The 10,193-nt window shown below is 49.4% G+C and overlaps 1 pseudogene; it reads left to right on the top strand.

The window, feature by feature from the left end:
• Positions 1-7,389: 7,389 nt before the first annotated feature.
• LOC112885400 lies at positions 7,390-7,820 on the top strand (annotated as a pseudogene).
• Positions 7,821-10,193: the final 2,373 nt, after the last annotated feature.

Genomic DNA, 10,193 nt, shown 5'->3' with positions numbered 1-10,193 from the left:
GTTAAAGAGGTGCATGTTAGTATCTTCACCGGGAGGGCAGTTGAGGTCTCATATCTTCTGTCCCAGAGTCAGTGTGGCCATAAGGGGGGTAGATTTCAGCGCAAATCTGATGGTGCTAGACACCAAGGGTATTGATGTGATTCTCGGGATGGAGACTCTTGCCAAGTGGGGAGTCCGGATAGATTGTGCTCAGAGGACTGTTCTTCTGTCAGCACCGGATGGTCAGGAGGTCACTATTGGAGCTACAGAGCCTTCTGGATTTCTTCATCAGATGGAGGCTAGACCCACGGAAGGTATTCACGTGGTGTCTGAATTCCCGGATGTCTTTTCGAATGATTTGCCAGGTATGCCGCCTGATCGCGACATTGAGTTTTCTATTGATCTCTTGCCTGGCACAGCTCCTATTGCTAAGCGGCCCTATCGTATGGCTCCCGTCGAGCATGAGGAAGTTAAGAAGACCATCGACGAGTTGCTAGCTAAGGGTTATATCCGTCGCAGTTTCTCTCCTTGGGCTTTTCCTGTATTGCTTGTAGAGAAGAAGGATGGTGCGAAGAGAATGTGCGTCGATTATCGGGATCTGAATGCAGTCACCATCAAGAACAAGCATCCATTGCCTCGTATTGAGGATCTCTTCGATCAGCTTCAGGGCGCTTGTGTGTTCTCGAAGATCGATCTGCATTCAGGTTATCATCAGCTGAAGATTCGTTCTGAGGATATTCCGAAGACGGCATTCACTTGCAAGTATGGGCTATACGAGTATACGGTCATGTCCTTTGGCTTGACCAATGCTCCGGCTTTCTTCATGCATTTGATGAACAAGGTTTTCATGGATTATCTGGACACCTTTGTGGTGATATTCATTGATGATATCCTGATATATTCCAAGTCAGAAGCAGAGCATGAGAAGCATCTGAGGCTTGTGTTGCAGAGGCTCAGAGAGCACAAGCTGTATGCGAAGCTCAGCAAGTGCGAGTTCTGGATTGACGAGGTTCCATTCCTCGGTCATGTTATCTCCAAGGGAGGTATTGCTGTGGACCCCGGAAAGGTGAAGGATGTGCTTGACTGGGTTGTACCACAGGCAGTGAAGGAAGTCCGCTCCTTCCTGGGCTTAGCAGGTTATTATCGGAGGTTCATTGAGAATTTCTCCAAGATTGCGAAGCCTTTGACTTCCTTGCTGGAGAAGGGTGTGGATTTCACTTGGACTAATGAGCGTCAGAAGGCCTTCGAGGAGCTTAAGAAGAGGCTGACTACAGCACCAGTCCTTACTCTGCCAGACCAGAGCAAGAGGTTCACAGTATATTGTGATGCTTCAAGGGATGGTCTTGGTTGCGTCCTGATGCAGGAAGGCAGAGTGATAGCTTATGCCTCGCGGCAGTTGCGCCGGCACGAGCTAAATTATCCCACTCATGATCTGGAGTTGGCCGCAGTTGTGCATGCTCTGAAGATATGGAGGCATTACTTGTTTGGGCAGAGTTGTGATATTTACACTGATCACAAGAGCCTCAAGTATATTTTCACTCAGAGTGAGCTGAATATGCGGCAGAGAAGATGGCTAGAGTTGGTCAAGGATTATGATCTGGAGATTCATTATCATCCGGGCAAGGCTAATGTTGTAGCAGATGCTCTGAGCAGGAAGAGCTACGTTAACATGGTCGTGGCTTTTCATATGCCTCAGGAGTTATGTGAGGAGTTTGAGCAGTTGAGCCTGGGTTTCCTGCATCACACCTCGAGTGCATCATTCGAGGCAAAACCCACTCTAGAGGCAGAGATCAGGCAGCATCAGAAGGATGATAAGAAGCTGCAGGAGATCCGTGACCTGATCAAGATTGGCAAAGCACCTCATTTCAGAGAGGATGATCAGGGTACCTTGTGGTACAAGGGTCGTATATGTGTGCCGGATGTGAATGACCTCAGGAAGCTGATCTTGAGTGAGGCTCATGATACGGCATATTCCATTCATCCGGGCAGCACAAAGATGTATTATGACCTCAAGGAACGATTCTGGTGGTATGGAATGAAGCGTTCTGTTGCGGAGTACGTGGCTGTCTGTGACACTTGTCAGTGTGTCAAGGCAGAGCATCAGAGGCCAGCAGGGTTATTGCAGCCGTTGAAGATTCCAGAGTGGAAATGGGAGGAAATCACTATGGATTTCATCGTTGGTTTGCCTCATACTCAGAAAGGGTACAACTCCATATGGGTAGTAGTGGATCGGTTGACGAAGGTTGCTCACTTCATTCCGGTGAACACTACTTACTCCGGCGCTAGACTCGCTGAGTTGTACATCTCCAGGATTGTCTGTCTGCATGGTGTTCCGAAGAAGATCATATCTGACCGAGGATCTCAGTTCACTTCACGGTTCTGGGAGCAGTTGCATGATTCGTTGGATACGAAGCTGCGTTTCAGCACTGCTTATCATCCTTAGACAGATGGGCAGACAGAGAGAACCAACCAAGTGTTGGAGGACATGCTTCGAGCTTGTGCTATTCAGTATGGTACCAGCTGGGATAAATGCCTGCCGTATGCGGATTTTTCGTATAACAACAGTTATCAGGCCAGTCTGAAGAAATCCCTGTTCGAGGCCCTGTATGGTCGGAAATGCAGGACTCCGCTGTATTGGGATCAGATTGGAGAGAGGCAGGTATTCGGTCTGGATATTGTTGAAGAGGCAGAACAGTTGGTACAGCAGGTGCGCGAAAATCTGAGGGTCGCTCAGACTCGTCAGAAGAGCTATGCGGATGTTAGTCGCTGAGAGTTGACCTTCGCAGTGGGTGATCATGTGTACCTGAAGGTCTCGCCGATGAGAGGAATCCGCAGGTTTAATGTGAGAGGGAAGCTAGCCCCTCGATACATCGGTCCGTTCAAGGTGTTGGAACGGAAAGGTGAAGTGGCATATCGCTTGGAGTTGCCTTCCAACCTCTCAGGGGTGCACGATGTGTTTCACGTGTCTCAGCTAAAGAAGTGCTTGAGGGTACCGGAAGAACAAGCACCGTTAGAAGGGTTGGATGTACAGGAAGATCTGACCTACATCGAGCATCCAGTGAAGATTCTGGAGACGTCTGAGAGAGTTACCAGAAACAAGAGGATCAAGATGTGCCGTGTTCAGTGGAGTCATCACACGGAGGATGAGGCTACCTGGGAGCGAGAAGATGAGCTGAGAAAGACATATCCCGATCTCTTTGCTAGCTAGCCTATTCGAATCTCGGGACGAGATTCCTGTAAGGGGGGTAGGTTTGTAACACCCTAAGGTAATCTCCTTAAATTTTAAAGAATTTATTTTGGTTCAAATGAAATTTCCAGGCCTTCTTTAATTTTTGTGGCATTTAAAGCAATATATAACACAAGAAAATAAAATTAATTATAAGGTCAACATGTTTGTGCATTCATGCTGGAGCATTATTTTCCTTGTGTTGAATTTATACGGTTTGAATTCAAACTTATTTTGAATTCAATTAGATTTGGTTTGAATGGGTAGAGTATAGAAAAAGGAAAAGGAGAAGGAATAAAAGAAGGCAGCCCAACCCTCTCTCAGCCCGGCCCACTTCCCTCTCCCCCTCTCTTCTCTCGAGCCCTCTCTTCCCTCTCCCCTTTTCCCCGCGTGGGCCACGCCGGCCCATTTCCCTCCCCCGCCTGCGGCCCGCGCCCTCCTCTCCTTTCTCTCTCTGCCAGGCCGGCCCCGCACGTCAGCGCCTTCTTCTCCCCCTCCTTCTTTCTTCTCCGGCGCAACGGCCCCCGAAACCACCGGCGAGCTGCTCTCCCCGGGCCCGCACGCCAGTGTGCCCTCCGCCGCCCCACAAAAGGGGAACCCCTGCGCCCTGGTACCCAGAACCCTAGCCCTCACCGCCAGCTAAACCCCAGCGCTGCCGCTCCCTTTGCACCGCCGCGTCGCCCTCTCTGCCTTGCAGTCGGGCCGCTGCTCCGGCGTGCCACAGACCCCGGCAACCCCCGCGCTCGCCTCATCTCACCATCTAGAAACTTTCTGAGCCCCGCAATTTCACCCCGGGCCTCTGCATCGTCGGGATTCCGTGAAGAACCGCCGCCGGTGAGCTGTGCCGCCGCCCCAATTCCCTCGACGCCGGCCAGTCTCGGGCTGCCCTGACCCCCTGGTTACCTCCGCAGGAACCTTCCCGACCAATCCGCGCGGCCAAGGGACCCCGAGCCTCTCCGCTGCCGCCTGCCCACGAGCGCCGCCCCGTTTCCTCCGCCAGTCGTCGTCGACTTCCCCATTCCGCTGCAGCCCGACCTCCACAACCCCTTGGTGAGCACCTCTTCCAACGCCTGCTCCTTTTGCGCCGGTTGTTGTAGGCCGTAGATCGCACCCGAGGCTGGAACGCGCGCGCCATCGTTACGCCGGCGAGCCGAGCCGCCTGTCACCGCGGGCCGTCCTCTCCGGCCGATGCCGCCCCTTCCTGAGCCCACCAGTGGGTTACCCATCCCACGCTCGTACTCTACGGCCAAACCGCAGGTCAAAAGACCCGCTGTCGCCCCAGATCGCCTGCTCCGACGAAGTTCCGGTGAAGCGCCGCCGCGGAGGCTCAGCGCCGGCGTCGCAGCACCGCCCCCGTCCGTTCCCCTTTGCCCTGGGCCGTCCGATGCAGATCTAGTGGCCCAAATCAGTCCCACGCGCGAGTCAAAGGGGCAGTGTACCGGTCAGCGCTGGTACTTTTGCTAAAGAGTCCCTGCGCTTCTCAAGAATCAACCCGCACTCTTGTGTAGTTCAAAAGAAATTGCTGTGGGGTCCTGTTTTACTCGTTTAGACCCCTGAGCTTTCCGGTTTTTAAACCCGCCGTCCATGCCGTGAGTTTTAGCAAGTTAGCCCCTGGGTCTATGCTTTAATTATGTTTAGGTCCTCGGTTTTTGCGCAGAACCCCTTAGAACTTCTTGGTTTCTTGCAAATAGGCCCCTGGATCTTGTTTCAAGCGTAGTTTTCATGTTTTAGCTCCATTTTAGGTGTTCTTTATATCCACGCGATCGTTGTAATGTGTAGAATAGCTTTAGAATAGTTTTGTGTGCTGTTTCTATATAATGTTGTACTGTTTTCTTATAGTTTTGCTATTGTTTGTGCATGTGTGTATGTGTGGACCGTGCTTGTTGATCGTGAGTAGACGCGGAGCCTTTGGACCAGTACCAGGAGCAGCCATCTTCCGAGCAGTTTGAGCAGCAGCCGGGAGAGTACGAGGAAGGCAAGTATAACATGAACCTCCTATCACTTTTAAATACAATTTCATACCGCATATGCAACTTGATTCTGAGAGTGGCCCTCTGTGCTGTGTGCTTGAGTGGCTCACGTCTCCTTAAAAGATGTTTTGTCAGAAACTTGGTTTAGGGGGCTAGCACGGTGCTTAGTGCTTGGTTGGCCACTCTCCGTAAGGACCGGTTCATAGAGCGACAACCTGGGACAACCGCGCAACCACAAGACTGGAATGGGACGGTCTTGACTTACTAATTAGGTCGTGTTGGTTCGGGAGTAACTTACCTGCGTGGGCAAGAGGGGTGGTAAGCTTCAATGGTCCCTGCTCCTCCGGCTTGGTCTGTGCTGTGTGTCTTGTACCCCCGGAGGTGGGCCCCATCGTCGCTGATCCAGAATCCTTAGCGGTTACACCTTACCAACGTGATCCTTTGTAACGGTCTCGTAGTGTGCTTGCTAGCCATCTCACCTAAGGAAGTGTGATGAACAACTAGCGTAGCTCACGACTTTTGGGTAAAGTTGTGCAACCTCTCGAGAGTGTAAAACTGATATATCAGCTGTGCTCACAGTCACGAGCGGCCCAGATCCTGCTTTTGATTAGTGGGGTTATCAACCTTTGATTAGGGAGATTCCCCGGGTGGTTTCGGTTTGGATGGTTCTCAGTAGCTCTTAATTAATACTGACAAATTCCTTATGTAATTTGGGTTCATGGTAATTCATCCACTTGTAGTAACTAGCTTTAATAAAATTTGCCAAGAATAAAAGCTAATGCAGTTGAGTCAGCTAGCCTAGAGCCTCATAGTTTGTGTTATACTTGTTGAGTACGAGTTTGTACTCACACTTGCTCCTCTACTTTTCTGTTCTATTTCGGATATCTTCGACTGCTGCTCAGTGCCCGGCAACATGGAGGACTACGTCAGCGGCTTCGACGACTTCTAGGCGTTTGTCTCCCAGTCGACGTCCCTGTGGCGCCCTGCTCTTCATGTATTTAGTTTACGCTTCCGCATTTCTTGAACTGATTCTTGATTCAGTTGTAATAAAGATTATCATTTTATAATTTATACGCTTTTATTCATGACATGTGTTGTGATATCTTGATGATCTGTTGTATATATGCGTGACTTGATCCTGGCGCATATATGATTGCTCGATTTATGTTCTTATAAATCGGGTGTGACACTCGCGACGGCCATGGCTGCCTGCGCCGCTCGGCTAAGAGGAGGAGGAGGGGAGGGGGCCGCGGGAGAGGAGGGGAGGCGCGGCTGGGAGGTGGCGGCGAGATGGGGAGGGGAGGCGGCGGCGAGCGAGAAGCGGGGGAGAGGGAGGGGAGTCGGCGAGGAGATGCGAGGAGTAAGGGAGGGGAGGTGAAGATGGAGAGGAGCCAGCGGCGTGGGAGGATAAGATCGAGAAAAATAAAATGAGGAGAGGAATAAGAGAGTGGGGTGGGGGGGGGGAGGGGGAGTGAAATAGGGTAGTCATCATGATCCGGTGGTGATGCCATTTAAATCCATCACCGCCAGTTTCGTATTATGATCCGACAGTGATATCCAGCATCACCGTCGGTTCCAATACAATCTGGCGGTGATAGATTATCACCGCCGATTTGGACCGAACCAGAGGTGATGAGGTGTTTGCCATGATAGATTTTGTAGCAGTGCACACGCAGCATGCCTGCACATTTTATAGACATCACCAACTTATCTAATCAATTACTGTTTTTTTTCTGCAACTGAAAGAGAATCATTTTTGTTTTCTGCATATTGAAAGAGTATCATTTCTGTCTTCTGCATATTGAATTCGTTGATACTCTCCCTCGCATACGCATAACAGCCTAAATTAATGTAGCATGCAAACACACAGCTAAGAGGCGTTTGGCATAGCTTCACCCAAAACAGTTTCACCGGTGAACTAGTTTTACCTAGGTTCCAGTTTATTTTAGCACGTGCTTATAAAAATAGCTTTATACTACGCCTCGTGGAACGTCGTGGCCTTCGCTCTCACGGTGTTGCCCTTCGGTTCTGCTGCTGGTACTTCTAGCAAATAAATCAGTGCTGATGTTAACGTCGTGAACGTACCCTGGGCCGTGTGCTCGGGCGCGCGCAGCGAAGCGCGCGGACCATCCTAGTAACAACCTAGCAGCCGCAAGTAAACACGCACCGACAATCATCGATCATCTCTCCTTTCGCATTAGCAACCGCAGGAATATGGCATGCTCCTCAGCGGCCGCCAAGTTCACGGTGCGCAGGCGACCGGAGGTGCTGGTGGCGCCGGCGGCCCCTACGCCTCGTGAGCTGAAGCGGCTCTCGGATTTTGATGCGCAGGACAGTCTGCGGATCCAAATCCCCTCATCCAGTTCTATCGGAGGAACGAGTCCATGGGCGGCAAGGACCCCGTGCGGGTTATACGGGAGGCTCTTGCCAAAGCCCTTGTGCCCTACTACCCGTTCGCTGGACGGCTCCGAGAGCACGATGGATGCAAGCTCGGCGTCGACTGCACCGGTGAGGGGGTTTTGTTCGTCGAGGCCGACGTTGATATCGGCCTTGAGCACTTTGGTGATCCCCTACTGCCGCCCTTCCCGTGCCTCGAGGAGCTCATCTTTGACGTCCCCGGCTCTCCTGCTGTGATATCCAGGTAGTAGATAATTAAATGTTAAGTTTGGGTATAATATATGTAGGCCGGATATAGTGTATACAACCTATACAAAGCAGTAAGGGTATATTTGTAAATTATGAATTTTATAAATTCTTATATGCAAGTGTATGAAAATGTGCATAAGTGTCAAAATTTCAGTTGGTTATAGAAAAGAAAAGAGCAAAGGTTAAATAAACACTAAGGGAAATAGACTTTATATGAAATCAAGGACCTTTGTGTAATTAATACAAACATATAAGGATTTACATGTGAAATGGTAAAAGATAAAAGTAAAACTTAGTTTTACCTAAGGACTAAAGTGTAAAAGGAACTAGTCATGATTACTGCAGAAAGAATTACAAAAAGGACCCCAAACATTAGGGCATTTTGTTTTAATTAACACATAAAGGTTAAAATTTGAATTGTGTTCAAATTCTCAAAATAAAACTGTACCCTTTAAGATTTCAAACCCAAGCCTTAAAGCAAAGATGTAGAGTTTGAAAAACTCTACAACTTTCATGTTGAGCACTTTTCCATTTGACCTTTGTAGCAGTAGGAAAATTTTAGATTACAGTGGGGTCCCTGAACTCTTTGAAAATTTCGAACAAGTCCTCCTGACATCTCTCTGCTTCGTCTACCTCTGACCACGCCGCTTCCTCCTCTGCTCTGCGTCTGTCGCCGCCGCACCACCGCCGGCACGGCTTCCCGAGCACCACCTCCTGCTCCTGTGCGTGCCCACGCGTCGCCTGAGGACCCTCCCACCGCACTAACCCTTCCTCGGTGTCGCCCCGTACACCCGCCACGGGAACCCGACCGCCCATCGGCCGCCACCACATCGCCGCCGTGGAGGACGCCTGCCCAGGCCGTAAAGCCTTTCCCTTTCACGCGCACAAGCACTACCAGAACCTCTACATTCCATTTCCCCATTTTTGCCGTGGCGTTTCCTGAACCCTACACCCACATTCCTCGCTGTTCTTCTCTCCCAGCTCCGGCCGCGCTCGGCACCGCCGTGGGCAGCCCATCTCAAGCCACTTCACGCCACCACTGTACTCTAGCTTGCACCACGCTACCCCTACGACGCTCCCTGACCCGCCAATTGGGTTCTTGAGGCCCTACATTGGTTCCCCGACGAGCTCCCCGAGCCTCCTTGCCGCCGCCGTGACCAGTCCACCGTGGGGCTTCACCTTCCGGCCTCCCCTAGCCCCAACTGACCCCGGCCTGAGCTCCAGCACATCCCCAGGCAGCTCCCCGACCTCTCCACCGTCGTCTAAAAGCACCAGAACGCTGCCCCACCGGACCACTCCGCCGCCGGCCGCAGGTCCTCGTCGCGCCACCGCTCCGAGCCGCCTCTCTCCAATTCCCGGCTCGCACAGGTGCGCATCGAGCCCTGGATGCTCTCCCGCCCCTCTGCTCCCATCCCCAGAGCTCGCCGTCGCCGGAATCAGCCGGTCAACGTCGGGTTGTTACCTTGACCGAGGGGGGATTGGAGGAGGGACTGCGGGTTAGAAGAAACGAAAATCCAGGGGGTTTTGTGCTAAGTTCCAGGGACTGATGTGTAAACCTGGTTTGAGTTATTGCTGTGAACTTTGAAAATGCATAGAAAACAGTAGAAAAATCAGAAAAATGTAAAATTGGTTGGGTTAGAAACCTTATGATAAGCTCTGCAACTTTTATTTTATCACCATACCATGAAAGTACATAGTTTGTTCTGTATTTTAAATGCTAGTAAAAACATGCATTAGTTAAATCTTATGATCCATAACTTTGTTGCTGTTAGTTTTTGGAGCATGTGTTGTAGGTAATGAAAATAGCTCTGTATAAATTCCTGAGGCCTAGATCAGCTCTCTAGCTAGAGTAATTGGTTGCTTTTGTTATAAGTTAGTAAAAGCTTGACAATTTAATTTCAGAAGTATCTATGCATATTTAGGGATGAAATTTTTACTATAGTCTGGTCTTTATGAGTGTGATATAACATAAAAATTTGAGAAGTAGAAACCTAATATAACTTAAGTTATAAGTTTTAAACTTAGATTGCAAGATGAGTCATAAATAATAATTGGAATGCATGAAAAATTATGGAACTTTTCTAAAATACTAGACTTAAGTAGTTTGTGATGTTCTTAAATTGTGGACCCTAATTGTAGTATAAAAACCCTAGTCTTAATATAAAACTTCAATTATATCTTAATATTTCAATGTTAATCTTAATTAGTTTTGTGACTTAGAACCTTTAGAGTAAAATTCCAATAAAACCCACCCATGATAATTTTCATAAATGTTAATTATTTATCTTAATTTAAGATTTGATTAATTAAGTTAAGTTAGCCATAATTAAGTAATAACCAAAGGTTAATTACAATGTTTAGCTAATAAAATA

Source organism: Panicum hallii, chromosome 3, assembly GCF_002211085.1.
Source record: "Panicum hallii strain FIL2 chromosome 3, PHallii_v3.1, whole genome shotgun sequence".
NCBI classification, from domain to species: Eukaryota; Viridiplantae; Streptophyta; class Magnoliopsida; order Poales; family Poaceae; genus Panicum; species Panicum hallii.
The sequence above is the reverse complement of the archived record's forward strand: the minus strand, read 5'-3'. Positions and strand labels throughout refer to the sequence as shown.